Source organism: Hyaena hyaena, unplaced genomic scaffold (assembly GCF_003009895.1).
Source record: "Hyaena hyaena isolate Hyena2069 unplaced genomic scaffold, ASM300989v1 scaffold_28, whole genome shotgun sequence".
NCBI classification, from domain to species: domain Eukaryota; kingdom Metazoa; phylum Chordata; class Mammalia; order Carnivora; family Hyaenidae; genus Hyaena; species Hyaena hyaena.
In genome coordinates, this window is record NW_024080660.1 from 1,681,688 (window position 1) to 1,697,958 (window position 16,271).

The 16,271-nt window shown below is 47.8% G+C and overlaps 1 protein-coding gene across 4 annotated transcripts in view; it reads left to right on the forward strand.

Moving 5' to 3' along the window:
• Positions 1 to 5,348: 5,348 nt before the first annotated feature.
• NAV1 (neuron navigator 1) overlaps positions 5,349 to 16,271 on the forward strand; it is a 257,134-nt gene continuing 246,211 nt past the window's right edge. For all 4 annotated transcript variants that reach the window (XM_039227484.1, XM_039227485.1, XM_039227486.1 and 1 more), the window contains exon 1: positions 5,349 to 5,789. The gene's annotated coding sequence lies outside the window, so the exon portion shown is untranslated. The remainder of the gene's footprint in view (positions 5,790 to 16,271) is intronic.

Below are 16,271 nucleotides of genomic sequence, written 5' to 3' on the forward strand. Positions count from 1 at the left end.
TAAAAATAAAAGAGTCTAGCTCAGGCTCTGCTCCCTGTCCAATGCACAAACTCGGCTACATAATTTCCAGAGTCCAGTGCAAAATTAAAATGTGGTCTCCTTTCTTTAAAAAATTATTAAGAGGGGCACCTGGGTGGCTCAGTCAGTAGAGCATCCGACTCTTGATTTCAGTTCAGGTCATGAGGTCACGGTTCGATTTGTGGGTTTGAGTCCTACTTGGGATACTCTCTTGTTCCCTCCCTCTCTGCTTTTCCCCCCCGCTCATGTGCTCTTTTTTCTTTCTCTCTCAAAATAAATAAACATAAATAAAGAAATAAATATTAAGAATGTAAAGGTTGCAACAGCAAAGCATTAAAACAAACAGAGGGTCCTTCTAAGCTTGGGGTCCTGTGTAACTGCACAGGTCACATGCCCATGAAGCTGGCCTCCCCATGGGCTCTACAGAGACTGGCTGTCTCCTACATGCCTTGAGTCAATGCACCCCCTGTTCTGAAAATGGACATTCCCGTTCAGCCTCCACATTGGCTCTTGTCCCTTGCTTCTGCACCCAGCCTTTCCCGGCTGCATTCTCTGCTCCAAGGCCAGCACGCTGGGCATTCCAGCTCTCACACAAGCAAACCCCCAGGGTGCGTGTCTGCCAGTCGGCATTGTTCTGGGGGCACCCACAGAAGAGTGGGGTGCTAGACAGTGACATCCCTGTGCCTTGGGTAGAAAGTCTATCCAGAGATAAGAGTGCACTGAGATGGGTTTCAGTTCCAGCCGTGCCACTAAATTGTGTTCTTAATGGGCAAGTTGCTTAACAACTTGGCACCTCAGTTTCTCTATCTCTTAAAGGAGAGGGTGGGATTAGATAGTCTTTAAGACCACTCCCAGTTCTAAAGGTCTGTCTTTAAATGAGTCTAAGGGAAAAAAAAGTGGCTCTAGGAGACTATCTGATATCCAACATTGCTTGAGCATTTACCATATGCCATTTGCAAGCTCATTTAGTGCTGGTAACAAGTCTATGAGGCAGGCACTGTTATTCCCAGTTTACAGATGAGGGAGTTGGGACTCAGATTACAACATATACTAAAAGAGGACACTTTGGGGGTGATGGAAACGTTCTGGAACTTGGTTATAGCGATGGCTGCCCAACTCTATCGATTTACTAGAAATCATAGAATTGTACACTTACAGTGGGTGAACTTTATAATACATGAATTATACCTCAAAAGGTTTTAAAGAAATAAAGACATGTACTGAGGCTAGTAAATGACAGAGCCTTTCACGGCTACCCTACACCACCACGGAGGGACTCCCTTTCTCTGCGTATACATAGCACTTGAAAGCATGAACTCAAGAGCCTGACTACCAGTGCAGACCATGGCTCTGGCACTTACTATCTGTAAGACCCACGCATGATACTGACCTCAGTTTCTTCACCTTTAAAACACAAACAAAAAAGGTACCTGTTTCAAAGGGCTGTTGTGAGGATTAAATGGATTAATGTATATTAAGTGCTTGGAATTGCAGCCAAGTGCTCCAGAAGGGATGGACTATTATCACCTCCAGGACTGGCACAGCCAGAGGCAGCCTTCTTAAAGGGGACGTTTCTCCTTGCCACCCCCTTCTCTATCCTCTGGGCCTCTTAAAGAAACACTTCTCTTGAAAAGCCATCTTTGGAAAAACACTGTGATGAATTTCAGTACATCTCACTTCCTGGTAACAAAGGGAGAAACAGCATCTTCCCGATAAGGCAGTGACTCGCTCAGTCTCGTAAAACATTCATTACTGTGCCAGCTTTTCCCACAGACTGTTTCTTCCAGGTCCTCCTAAGCGCAATCAACACAGAGGCCCTTCTTAAAGGGGGCCCTGAGGCCAGTCATGAGGCCTGAGTGGCTGGGGGGGGGGGAGGGGGACAACTGCTTTGTCCACATTCCACCCCATCCCACCGTCATGCAGCCCCCGTGGGTTAATGAATCAAGCTAGAAAGGGCAAGGGTTTCTAGTGGACAGTCAGATCTCTACCACTTAAAAATGAGTTTTCTAGCCCTGAGACCATAACCAGAGTGCATGTGACTGGGGTGGAGAAGAGGATGGGCTGGGGGTGTGAGCTGGTGCTTTCCATCTGATTAGCACACTTCTGCTTATATTTGCACAACACTTTATGGGCACTTTCTGTTTCATTTTCTCACTGAATACTCACCTAAGCCTTGGTGGATGATTATTGTTGTCGTCTGGGTGTCAATACCCCTTTTTAGTGATGAGCACATGGAGGTGACGCCCTTCAGCAAGCAGCTGAACCGAAGCGCGGACTCAGGTCTCCTGATACCATGCCCAGTGTTTTTCCACTGTGCTGAGGAGGAAGAAGTCAGAGGCTCCCTCGGACTCCACCTCGGAGGCTCTAATGACATTTATTAAATGCTCAAGAAAATAAAGCAATGTGCTGTCCTCAGAGCCCCACCAAGGTCCTCACAAACTGCTCTGGTAGCCCTGAAGAAGAGAGCCCAGAGGTAAAGGCAGTCCCTCCGTAGGTCACATGGAATGTAGGAGCTCTGACTGCTCAAATCCCCAAGGTCCCACATCAGATAACCCAATTGGTGAAACAAATGAGCATTGGTCCACAGACCTGTGTGCCAGGAAAACAGGCAGAGCCCCCGAAGAAAACAGGCTGGACCTGGAAATGTCACTTGCTATGTGATTTCTGAGGGTCCCAAAGCCCTCATCTCAACTCAAGCCAGGTCTGAGATTCTGTAAGGGTGACAACAGGCTCCTGGGCCGATTTTTTAAAACCCATGTGTCACATTGACATTAATCCTCTTGTTAACAATCTTCTTCCCTGAAGCAGGATTGGCTCTAAGCTGTGTAAGGAGTGGGGGGCAAAGGGAGTTGTTGGGTTTTAAGGAGTCTCAATAAGGTCAGCAGGGCCTGGAGGCCACTTTGTTCATGAGTGAGTAAGGGGAAGGGGAGCACTTGCTGAGCCAAGGGTCCCCAGCGGTGAGCCTGAATCTCCTTCAATTCCCAACCCTTCCACTCCCAGCACCCCTGTTGTTCTCTCCACCCTCTGCTCCCCACAACCATGTCCTTGCCTTTACTTCTTATTGATTTTCATATTTAAGGAAAATCCATTTGCTTGATTCAGAGTAACTGAGTCATCACTGTGTTCAGAGGAAAATCACTCACAAAGTAGACGCTTGGCAGAAGCCACTTGTGGGATGGGCAGGGACTCTGCTCACACCCCAACAGCGCTCTGTCCAAGGTTGCTTCTGGCTTCTCTCCTGCTCTGTCTTGGCCACCTTCTCTCCCAGGAGGCTCCACATCCACTGCCTTTCATCCCAGCCAGACTGGCCTGTTTGCTCTCTGTCCTCCAACTGGTCTACATGCTATTATGTTTATCTGCTAGAGGTTTATGATTGGGACATTTGGAGCAGGGTCAGACAGGACTTGTATAATCAGCCATTCACAAATGGGGGAGAACTATTAATCGTATGCACCAATGGAAGAAATTAAACTCTTACCAAATCATAGCTCTGGCCCACTTACCCTTTCCTTCTGGGTAGTGCCCAAGAAACAGTATCATTCCAGCATTACCCATGTGGGTGAGGGCCCTGTGTCTCACCTCAGGATGGGTTGGGGACAGTTCAGGCTGATACTGGTTTGTATGACTATTGTGTAATCTTGGTCCCTGGGCCGAGGAGGGCCAAGGAGCTCAGCCAGTCCACTCTCTGATCCCTCAAGAAGAGACAGCGCTTCTTTTTAAAAATTATTTTTCTAACATTTATTTATTTTTGATGACAGAGAGACACAAAGCAGGAGCAGAGGGAAGGGGCAGAGAGAGAGACACACACAGAATCCTAAGCAGGCTCCAGGCTCTGGGCTGTTAGCATAGAGCCCCCCACAGGGCTCCAACTAGGAGCCCCAGAGACAGTGCTTCTTCTTAAAGGACCAGGCTCCCCCTTGCAGGCAGAGGGGACCGTGCAAAGTAAGGAAGAATTCCAGGTAGCACATCACATCGTTGAATGTTAAATGGATACAAGGTTGTAGGATTCAGACTCAAGCATGGTGAGTGGTGTCCCACACTGTTCTAAGTGTTTATTGCACTTGATCCTCCTAACAATCTTATGAGATAGCAACAATTACTATCCTATTTACAAGTGAAGAAATTGAGGTAGTCAGAGGTTTAAGAATTCATTCAAATTCCCATGGCTAGTAAGTAGTAGATCCAGGATTTGACCCCAGACAGTCTGCCTTAAGATAAGCCCATACTTTTAGCCATTACACCCTCATCTCAGGTACCCCTCAGAGGCAGCCCCCTCCCCACCTCAAAAGACAATTCATTCCTTTCGTGTCAAAATCCTTTCCCTTGATCAGATGGGAACTTCTTCAATGTCCCTGCTAGTTCATTGTCTAGCGGTCCTTCACCCTCCCCTTATGTCCACATGCACTGTGACCTGCTCGGCTGAATAGGGGCTCAGGCAAGACTCGGAGGTTCTCATCCTGACTCTGCTCCATTCCCTAACTCGTTGATACTGCTGGTGGAGCATTCAGAGACCTCCCAGGGAGCTGATTTTTGCTTTCTATCCCGCAGCTCCTCAAGACCCTGGAAATAAATCAGTCCTCATGATGGCTGGAGCTGGTGAAATCTCTGATCCCAGTCAGCTGGGTCCTTGGCCACAGCTACTCCCTTGCACCGCAGACCTCAAAGCTTGCTCCAGAGGCACAGGCCACCTGATTTCCTTCTCCCCTCTTCCAGCAGAGTCTGGGAGCCCTCGGGGCCGGGAGGCGGGGGTGGGGGTGGAATCGTTGCACTGCAGAGAGGCTGCCCGAGGTTCTGGCCGAGGACGCTCTAAGGTTCTCGTCATTTTCTCTCTCATCTTCTGCCCCCTCCTCCCACTTCCACGGCCCTGGAAGGAGGAGGGGCAGTGGCAGAGTAGAGAACGTGGGAAGAAGTCACGTTATTTTACTAAGCATCTACTATTCGCGGGGCACTTCTGGGGCCTCCCCTCTCCTCCGCACCCGAGTCCCAACTCAGATAGGGGTAGAGCGGAAGGAAGGATGGGCGGAGTCAGAAGCGGGTTGAGGAGGCTGGCGGGTTCGTCTGCCCCCTCCAGTGAACCGACCGAACTAGCTGCAGCCCGAGGATTTGTTGGGGAGGGGTGGTGGGTCTCCGGGCAAAGGAAGGGCTCAATTGTGCAAAGGCTTCCTGCCCTGCCAGCTCGCGGCCCCAGCCCAGCCACCAAGCAGCCGCCTTTCTGCGGCCGGGGAGGCGGGACGGGAAGGCGAAGGCAGGAAAGGGTTACGGGAATAGCTTTCCAATGACAAAGTCTGGAAGGGACCCATGCCTCCGCCCCTCTGCGGGTTAAACTGGCACAGTGCGGGGGGGAGGAAGGCGAGGGCGACCAGAAGCGCAGCCTGCCCTGCCGCCGCGCGCCCCCCACCCCACCCCCGCCCCGGCCGCCGGGCACCCCCTCCCTGGGCCCGCGTCGGAGGCAGCCGGCGTGTGCCTGGGGCAGCGGGTCACTAGGCTCCGCCCCCGGCCGCCCGGCCCCGGGGGACGCACTTTGTTCAGGATGCCGCCTCCCCGCTCATTGTGGGGCCGGGGCCGGCGGCGGCCCTAGTGCGAGCGCGCGGCGGACGCCGACCCCGCGAGCGAGGGCGGGAGGCGGCCCGGGGACCCGGGAGAAACTTTCTTATCGCGAGGAGAGCGCGCCCGGCCCGGCGCTGCGCTGGGGATGCGCGACTCTGCGCGGCGGCGGCGGCGGCGGCGCGGACCGGGACCCGGAGCTGGAGCCGGAGAGGGCAGGCGCGCCGGTGAGTGGCCCGCGCGGGGTTGTCGCGGGGGGCGGGGACCCGGCTGCGGGCGGCGGCGGAGCCCGACCGCCGCCGCTTCCCACGTTGCGGGGCCGGGACAGGTCCCCGGGGGAGGTGAGCCTGGTGCCCCCGGGGAGGCTGAGCGCTGGGCTCGAGAGAGGCGCCGGAATAACAAGGGAGCCGCGGGCGGCTTCCCGGGAGGGTGTGTGCCGAGGCGTCCCGAGGGCACTGCGCGTGTGCTCCAGGAGTTGACTCACTAGAGGCTACCGGCGTCAGCCTTTCGGAGCCTCAGTTTCCCTTTCTGTGAAATACCTGCAGTGTAAAGTGTGCTGAGATCCTATAACCAGAGACACCAAGTGCTGTGTTACCGCACACACCGTACCCATGTTTACTCCCATCCCAGCGGAGCGAGCGGAGCCGCTGGAGCAGGTGACCTTGCCGGGCTGTTCCAGAAAATGGTCACTGGGCGCCCAGGTTGTGCTGCGAACGTCCGCCCGCCACACTCCCAGAGGCGGTCCTCTTTGGCGGTCGCCCAGTGGAAGCGTTCCGGGGGAGACGGGAGGGAAGAGAAAGGAAGGTTGGGTGAACACCAGGTGAACCTTGGTGAGCTCGGAGCTTGGGCTCTTGTGGTCCCTTCTATCCTCAACCAATATATAACCTGGTCCTGGGATAAAGAATCATCCAAGTATGCAGAGGGCAGAGAGGGGAGGCAGGATCAAGGGAGGGCGTGAGTGGTGAGGGGTAGTGGCGGCGTGCAGGGGTGAAGTCCACTCAGCAGAGAAGGTTCCTTGTCCCCCGGAGCCCAACACGGGAAAATCAGCTGGTGAGTCAATGGGACTTTGTTAGGACAGCCACGGGGCGCAGCTGGCGCCGGCTTAAGGGAAGCGCCCGGATCCCCCCTTGATAACATGCTGTTTATCTGTCTTCCTGTTTCAATGATTGGGATACTATTGGCTTGTTCAAATTCAATGCTGAAAAGCCTGCGGCCACGTTCGCTCTGCAAAAGCAGAGGGCTTGCCTAGGTTTTTCATCTTTCATCCGTCTTGTTCCGGATGCATGGTGTCCCCTACAACTGACTTATAATGGGGCAGCTGGACTTCACACAAAGAACCCCTCCCCAAGTAGGCGGAGCTGCCACTTTGGCTCCCTTCAGACCCAAAATACATGTGACTTCAGCCTGCTTATGAATGTTTTTTATCCTGCTTTGAATTTTGGTTGGTGTGTCTTTGGGATTAAGCTGAGAAAGGAGACTATGGCTACGGGTTTCCTCCCCTATAAAGAGCTTTGTGTCCTTTTAGCCGTGCATGCTTTCACTGTTAATTTCTAGGGGAAGTTATCAGTTAGTTTGTAGTTCTGTATCATCCTGTGTTGTTAACAACCTGGATGATCAGAGAGCAAATAATTTGCCTTTCTGTTTTGGTTTTCACTTCTTTGAAACAGACCTGGGGAAAATTGCTACTCTGGGAAGAATAAACAAGGCTTTTGGGTCTGTGCTTCAGCCTCTAGCGTCTGCTTCAGCCTCTAGCGTCTGTTTGCTAAACTTCCTAGTTTAGGGGGGTGAGGGGAGCAGCCCCTACTCTGAACTGCGAAAATTTATCCAAACTCCGTTGGGGTAGGTTTTGCTTTGTATTTTATTTATTTTAAAAATATGTTTTTAATGTTTATTTATTTTTGAGAGACTGAGAGAGACAGAGAGTGAGCAGAAGAGGGGCAGAGGGAGAGAGGGAGACACAGAATCAGAAGCAGGTTCCAGGCTCTGAGCTCAAACTCACAAACCGCAAGATCATGACCAGAGTTGAAGTCAGACGCTTAACCGCCTGAGTCACCCAGGTGCCCCTCGATTTGTGTTTCAGATATTTGGGATTTGTGCACATGCCTTATCTCCCGATGAATGCCATATAGCCAGATGTCCTGTCTGAGCACCTAGCACATAGTAGGCACTTTATAGATATTTGTCAAATCATACATTCGGGAAAAAAATCTAAGGGACACCCAGAGGCCTCCCATCCAAATCAGATTCCCTTTTATCCATTTTTTGAGTTGTTTGATTTGCCTCCACTCCAATTTTTCCCTCTCAAAACATAGTCCATAATAGGGTTGATTTGCCCACTGGTGGGCAAGCTTTAAGCATTTGGGCCTTTTGTGAGATCTACTTGGGGAGCCCTGGCTTGGGGAAACTGGAAATAGGAATGCTCTTTCTCCTTCCCTTTGCCAAATCTGCTCCCCTCCTGAGTCCATGTGAGCCTCTGGCTTCCGCTCAACCTTGGTCAAGTAGGAAAGAGTGGCCTAGGATAGAAAAATCTCTTGTCCATTCTTTAAAATTTGTCTCTCTTTCCATCTTTATTTTCTATCAATGTCACTTCCCTTTTCTTTTAAAGTTCTTTTGAATTCTTAATGGGCTTGGCCTTTAGAAAAACTAGAATGTTGAAGTCAAAAGGATTTCTTCCCCTCCCAACCCCTGCCCTGCCCCCCTCCCCTTTTATGGACAAGAATCCAGAGAGCGATGGACTCAGAGCCACACAGCTGGAGCGCTGTAGATGCCAGCCTAGACGGTCTTCTGGCCACCAGTCTAGGGCTCATTCCCCGTCAGCAAATCACCTCCTTGCACTCAGGGTTTTTCTCTGCCTAGTATGTCCATCCACAGATGTCAGCAGATGTTAGCTGTCCATGAGAGAGGAACAGAAACAAGGGGAAAGGAGACCTAGCTCAGTGATGGAACCAGCCACCAGCACTGAGAGTCTGTGGAACATGGAGAACTAAGAATGTGGCAATACTTGGCAAACCCTTCATCTTTCTGGCCCCTAGTCACAGAACAATAATTAAAAACACTTCTAGTTCCTTCTACAACTTAAAAAAAAAAAACCCAAAACCCACCAACTTTTCAAGTAAAAAACACCCTCCTCAGTAAACAGTTTGCTGGGCTTAATCCGTTCCCTCAACCTCCCAGGAAGGCTGAGTCAGGCCTGATTTCCTCTGAGGAGCCTGGGATTTTACTTCCCTACTTCCTGTGCCTCTTGAGACGTGAAGGGAGGCAGGATGGCTAAGACCCAGGCCTTTCTGAAGTGCCTGTGCCTCTGCTCCTTCCCCATGTCCTGTGCGGTGTATGCTACCATCCCCATCAATCTCTGTGCTCTACTTAATTTTAATATGAGATGCACTAATATGCATGAAAAATTAAAGGTGGCTGATGCTTGTGCCTCCGCCCTGACCATTAATAACAAAACGTTTCCACTTCAAAGGACTGGGAGACTCTTTTAATGTCCAGTCCTTAGATGCTCTGAAAGCATTCCTGAATAGAATTGTTGTCTTAATTTCCTCTTCAGACCCATCACTGGTGGTGTATTGAAAAACAGCTGATTTTTGTGTGTCGATCTTGTACTCTTGAAACTTTGCTGCATTTATTTTATTAGCTCCAATAGCTTTTTGTGGGTGTGGATTCATTGGGATTTTCTATAGGTAGGATTACGTCAACTATATATATAGTTCTACTTCTTCATTTCCAATATGGATGCCTTTTATTATTATTTTTTCTTCCCTAATTGCTCTGGCTCGAACTTCCAATACAATGTTGAGTAGCAGTGGTAAAAATAGACATCTTTGTCTTGTTGCTGATCTTAGAGAAAAAGCTCTGTGTTTCACCATTGAGTGTGATTTTTGCTGTGGGTTTTTTCACAAATGCCCTTTATCATGTTGAGGAAATTCCCTTCTATTCCCAGTTTTCTAAGTGTTTTCATCATGAAAGGGTGTTGGGTTTTGTCAGATTCTTTTTCCTGCACCAATTGAGATAATCATGTGTTCTGGTACATTACAGTGATCATTTTTCTTATGTTGAATTACCCTTAACATTTGTGGGGTAAGTCCCTCTGAAAGCTTTTTTTGTGTTTTAGTTTGCAAAGTTTTACTTCTTTTATTTAAGAAAAAAACTGAAGAAAACGTGACAAAGTGCTAACAGTTTGCAGTTGGGTGAGTCAATGCACGTTCATGATATTTTTCTCATAGCCACTGTACTTGAAACATTAAACAAGTTTTTATTGTGGTAAACATTTGCAACATAAAATTGACCACTGTAACCACTTGTTTTTTAAAGGTTTATTTATTTTTGAGACAGAGACAGAGCGTGAGCAGGGGAAGGGCAGAGAGAGAGGGAGACACAGAATCTGAAGCAGGCTTCAGGCTCCAAGCTGTCAGCACAGAACCCGACACGGTGCTCGAACCCACGAGCTGTGAGACCGTGACCTGAGCCAAAGTCGGACGCTTAACTGGCTGAGCCACCCAGGCACCCCAACTTTAACTACTTTTAAGTGCACAGTTCAGTAGCATTAAGTACATTCACATTGCCACCATCTATCTCCAGAACTTTCTTATTCTCCCAAGCTGAAAACACCTAGCCTGGGAAATAGTAACTCCCCATTCTCTACTCCCCTTAGCTCCTGGCTACCACTATTCTACCTTTCATCTCTATGAATTTGTGAAGACTTTGTGATAAGTAGAAAAGTCAGGACTTCAAGACTTTAAATGAAGCGTAGGGGTGCCTGGGTGGCTTAGTCGGTTAAGCGTCCGACTTTTGCTTAGGTCATGATCTCGCGGTTCGTGGGTTTGAGCCCCGTGTCGGGCTCTGTGCTGACTGCCAGCTCAGAGCCTGGAGCCTATTTCAGAGTCTGTATCTCCCTCTCTCTCTGACCCTCCCCTCCTCATGCTGTCTCTCTCTCTCTCTCTCTCTCTCCTAGAAATAAATAAAAATATTAAAAAAAAAAAAAAGACTTTAAATGAAGTGTTAAAGGGCCTCCCCTGACTTCCAAAGGGAACATCCTGGGGGATTTTGATTCGGATCTTCTAGTCTTACAAACAATCCCTCAACAACTGCGCCCCGTCAGAGACATTTGTGCCAGGTGTAGAGCTGAACGGATTCCTGGTCATTTCGAGGCTCAGAGGGCATCAGGACTGGCCTCTGCATGAGCTTCATTTCTTCCAGTTTGGCATTTCTCTATCTTGGCTGCACATTAGAATCACCTGAGGAGCTTTTATTTACTTTTTTTTTTTTAAGTTTGTTTCTTCATTTTGAGAGAGAGAAAGAGCAAGATAGAGAGAATCCCAAGTGGCACTGTCAACACAGACCCTGATGTGCGGCTCAAACTCGCAAACCGTGAGATTATGACCACAGACAAAATCAGGAGTCAGACACTGAACTGACTGAGTCACCAAGACGCCCCTTACCTGGGGAGCTTTTAAAAACGACTGATTCCTGGGCCCACCCCAGAGATTCAGCTTCGTTTGGTTTGCATTGCAGCTCTGGTAACTGTCATTTTGTAAATCGCCCTCGGCGATTCTGATGCACTGTGAGGGTTGCATCTACGCAGCAGTTGAGCTGATTTACTCTCTGGAACCCTTGACTGGTCACAGCTTTCAGTGACGCAATTCCCTCCCCATCTGGACAATAATACTGACCCACTTTACATCCCTCCCCTGATTGTAAAATCCATTTGTAAATAGAATAAATGTCAACTTCTGTAGCATTTAAACTTGCAAACTTGGAAAGAACCTTAGACTGTCACGTAGCCCTGTTTTTTTCTTTTTTCAGAAACCTCAGGGCCCCCCTAAAATACTCCCACCAGGGGTCATCCACCTTGGACACCTCTGTTGCTGGGCACCTCCCAACAATGGTGGGTGTGTTGCAATCCTTATTCTGTATTCGGACAGCTTGGTCTTTCAGAGTTTCTTCTTATATTAATCTGTCACTGCTATGACTTCCATCCCCAGGAGAAAGATACCAAAAGGTGAATGGGTCCCACCAAAATACATCCCCAAATAAAGGAGGGGATATGCAAAATCATGTGGAATGAATACAGTGACAGCCTTTCAATATTTGGAAATGGCTACCATGTGCCTGCCCCATCTTTTCCTCTCTGCTCTCAGCTGCCCTGTTTTTTTTTCAGATCTTCTTCATTGGATGTGTTCGTAAGTATTTTCTGGGAAGATGTATGAAGTAATAGCAAGAATGTAGATCATGAAATGAGCCAGACTTGGAGTCAAGGTTCAAATCTTGACTTTGCACGTAAAGTCCTTAGTACGTGATAAGTATTCAGCAGATATTAGCAACTGAGATCATCTTATCCACAGTGACATCATTATCTCTATCTGTGTGACCTTAGGCTGGCTAGGGAAGCTCTCAGAGACTCAGTTTCCTCCCCAGGAAAAGTTGAATGAAAGTGCCTTACTCCCCGAACTTGCTGGATCTCAACCTTCTTCCTCTCCTTCAGTGATGCCTGTGGTCTGGCAAGTTTGGGAAATACAGGCAGGGAGTGATTCCATGGATCAAGTAAGACCACGCAAGACCTGACCCAGTCCCTGGGGCATTCAGTGTGTGAGCTCACTTAATGCCAGCTTCCCCCTTCACCCTCCTTGTTATACTAATCACCCTTACAACAAGCCACAGTTTATCTCCATTTGAATGTATTATGTCCAGCATGAAATTTAGCACTGCAGTTATGAGTTTATTGGCGCAGATCTTCCATAGGCAGATCACCTATTATCAGTTAGGCAAAGCAGGGTTGTTTTTTTTTCCTTCCTATTTGTAGATTGCTCCTGAAAACCTAAGAGCTGGGCTGTCAAGGCAAAGATGGGACCCCGATAGTATAAAGGAATGAGAGAGTCCGACCCCATCTTTTGCTTTATATTGTTTGTTGCTGAACTGATTGGTTTTGTTTTGGTGTTACCTAATATATTTTTGTAGATGACAAGTATAGCATAGAATATAAAGTCAATTACCAGTGCCTCTTTTCCCAGTTCATTGGTGCAGATAATTGAGTTGACTGGAAGGAGCATCTGGGTTCTGGGTAGCGCAAATATACCAACTGTTCTCTCCTGCTTTCCTTGTGACAAAAGAGAGACAGCTGATGAGACACTCGGTGAAGGAGCCTCCGCCAGGACCCAAAGCGGGCAGCTGTCGGCCTGGTTTCTCATCCCGGAGTGGTTCTGTACAGTCCCTCAGCCCTTGGTCCCCAAAGGTCCAGAAGGAGGGCTGGGTTACATGGGTCACCCTCTGCACCACCGAATGTCATCCGTTAGCCTCCCGCCCCCCCACCCCCCCACAACCTGGGAGATCTCCATCACCTCCCAGGTTTGGTCAGCTTTACGAGGGCTTTGAGATGTCAGCAAAGCTGTCCGTCCCCGCCTCACTGGGAGGGGCTGTGGGAGCTGCAGTGTCAGGGCCCACACCTGACTCCAGGAGTAAGCAAAAGACCTTCAGGGGGCTTCGCAACACTGAGAGTGTTTCTTGCCACCCCACAGAGTTTTTTTCTGAAAAAAATGTTAAATCTGGAGAGAAAGTGAAAGAGCAGTGCAATTAATGTCTGAATTCACTGATTGTTAGCATTTTGCTATACTGTGCTGTCTCTGTCTCTGTCTCTCTCTAATAAAACTTCTTGAGCCATTTGAAAATAGTTTGCCGACATTGTCGCACTTAACCCCTAAATACTTCAGCATGTAATTCCTAAGAACAAGGGCACCCCCCTACGGAACCACAGTACCATAATCATATCGAACAATACTGGATTTAGCAGAAGTAGTTCATCTATGGGCACTATTCAGTTTCCAATTGTTCCCTAAATGCCCTTTAGAGGGTGCTGTGCATTTTTTCCCCAACCACAGCCTGCTGTGTTGAGGCCCGAACTGCAGTTTTCTCTCCCTGAAAGAGGCAGATGAAGTCATGATCTCTTAAACTGGGATAGTGACACACTAAATACAGAGCACTTCGATTTCAAGTAATCTTTATAACCACTGAGTGAGGTGGTACTAATATCCTCCCTATTTTACTGGTGAAGAAATCAAGGTTCTGAAAGTTTTCTCAGTAGCCCCAGTAGTAATAGCCATTATTACCATTCCATGCCGTTTGTCATGGAATAATTATAGAAAAAGACCTTTTATTTACTAAAAGTCTTCTGTCATTCACATATCTTATCATCTTCACTTTGAGCTATGTGGTATTAGCACATGCTTTGCTGCCTCCATTTTACAGATGAGCAAAGTGAGACTGAGCCCCTCCAATGCTGGTAGTAAACAATATTTATATCATCAAGATAACGTAAATGACATTTATTGGTAATCTTGAAGGAAGTTCGATATTGTTGGTTGTGGTTGCTGGGCAGACTATAAATGGCAATTCAGAATAAAAGCTTGTGTGACTAAAGATGAGGGGTGGAGGGGGCATTCTCTGGTACTCTCCTCTTATGGCAAGGGGATTTGAGAGAGGCTGTCAGAGTGTTAGAAAACAAGAGCCCAGAGGCGCCTGACTGGCTCAGTCAGAACACAGTGCAACTCCTGATCTCGAGGTCGTGAGTTCAAGCCCCATGTGGGGTGCAGAGATTGCTTTAAAAAATAAAACTTAAAAAAAAGTAATTAGGGGGCGCTTGGGTGGCTCAGTCAGTTGAGCGCCGACTTCAGCTCAGGTCATGATCTCACAGCTTGTGGGTTCAAGCCCCACATCGTGCTCTGTGCTGACAGCTCAAAGCCTGGAGCCTGCTTCAGATTCTGTGTCTCCCTCTCTCTCTGACCCTCCCCTGCTCATACTCTCTCTCTCTCTCTCTCTGGGAAATAAATAAAACATTAAAAAAAAAAGTAATTAAAAAAACCAAGAGGTGGAGTGGGGGAATTGGGGGGTAGGGAAAATGGGTGATGGGCATTGAGGAGGGCACTTGTTGTGATGAGCACTGGGTGTTATTTGTAAGTGATGAATCACAGGAATCTACTCCACTGTATATTAGCTAACTTGACAGTAATGTCAAGTATGTATACGTGTGTACATATATATATATATATACACATATATATGTATACATACGTATATACATATATATACATATATATGTATACATACGTATGTATACATATATATACATAGATATATATATACAATAAAAACATCATGGCTACCTGGTGCTCTCGCCAGGTAGGCATGTCCAGGGGGCACCAAGGTCTTAAGAAGAAGAGAGATGCCTGGGTGGCTCCATCAATTAAGTGTCCGACTTCGGCACAGGTCATGACCTCATGGTTTGTGGTTTCGAGCCCCACCTCCCCACATGAGCCCACTTCAGATCTTCTGTTTCCCTCTCTCCCTGCCTCTCCCTAGCTTGTGCATGCATGCTATCTCTGTCTCTCCTCAAAAATAAATAAACATAAATGAATGAATGAACCAAGAAACCAGATTTTGAGATTAAAGGTGCAAAATAATAAAAAAGCAACTATGGGGCACCTGGGTGGCTTAGTTGGTTGAGCGTCCGACTTTGGCTTAGGTCATGATCTCGCGGTTCGTGGGTTCGAGCCCTGCGTCGGGCCCTGTGCTGACTGCCAGCTCAGAGCCTGGAGCCTGTTTCAGTCTGTGACTCCCTCTCTCTCTGACCCTCCCCTGCTCACGCTGTCTCTCTCTCTCTCCTAGAAATAAATAAAACATTAAAAAAAATTTAAAAAAAAGCAACTAAAATCAAATATTACAAGGAAGGAAAGGAGAGATGGTTTTAGTGCAAGTTACCCATCACTTTCAACCATGTTGAGTAATGATAGATGTATGCTAACAGTGGCAAAACAGGGAATCAGGTTACTAGTATATTATCTAGAGGGTAACCACCACAGGAACTAATAACAGAAAACTATTTGGGCAATAGGGTGGGGTTGGGAAGGGGTGGAACGGGAAACTGGAGTTTGTTATCATAAGGTCTTTTGTGCAGTTTGACGGTGACCACCCATAATAGCACCAAGAAAGGCAAGCTTTGAATTCAGACATCCTGGCTTCTAAATTTTTTTTTTGTTTTATTTATTTTTTAGAGCAAGAGAGACAGAGCATGAGCAGGGGAGGGGTAGAGAGAGGGGGAGACACAACCTGAAGCACGATCCAAGCTCTGAGCTGTCAGCACAGAGCCTGATACAGGGCTCGAACTCACAGACTGCGAGATCATGACCTGAGCCGAAGTCAGACACTTAACCGACTAAGCCACCCAGGTGCCCCAGACATCCTAGCTTTTAAGTACAGAGAAGGGACAGGACAAACAGTCTGACCCTGCAGAAGCTTCTGAAATGCTAAACTGAAGCCAAGAAGGCCTTCTTAAGACCTTGGTGCCCCCTGGACATGCCTACCTGGCGAGAGCACCAGGACGTGGCAACCCCAGATGATGGACCACACCCACATCCCACAGGAAGTGTTAATACTTCTGTTGTAAAAAAAAAAAAAACTTGAAGATTTTTATAATTTTGCCTTTTAAAGTATTTGGACATTGACGACTCATTTGTTAATCATTTAAAATTGGCTGTTTCTTGGTAACCCTGAACCTATGCAGAAACTATTGTGAAGTGAGAAAAATGTCACCTATAAGTTATTTTTAAACATAATGAACTTTTATGAAAAGTGTATTTAAACATCAGTGCAGTTATGATGTTCCATTTCACAGATGTTTAACTAAACCATGATTCATTCACATTTGGCATTTTATTTTT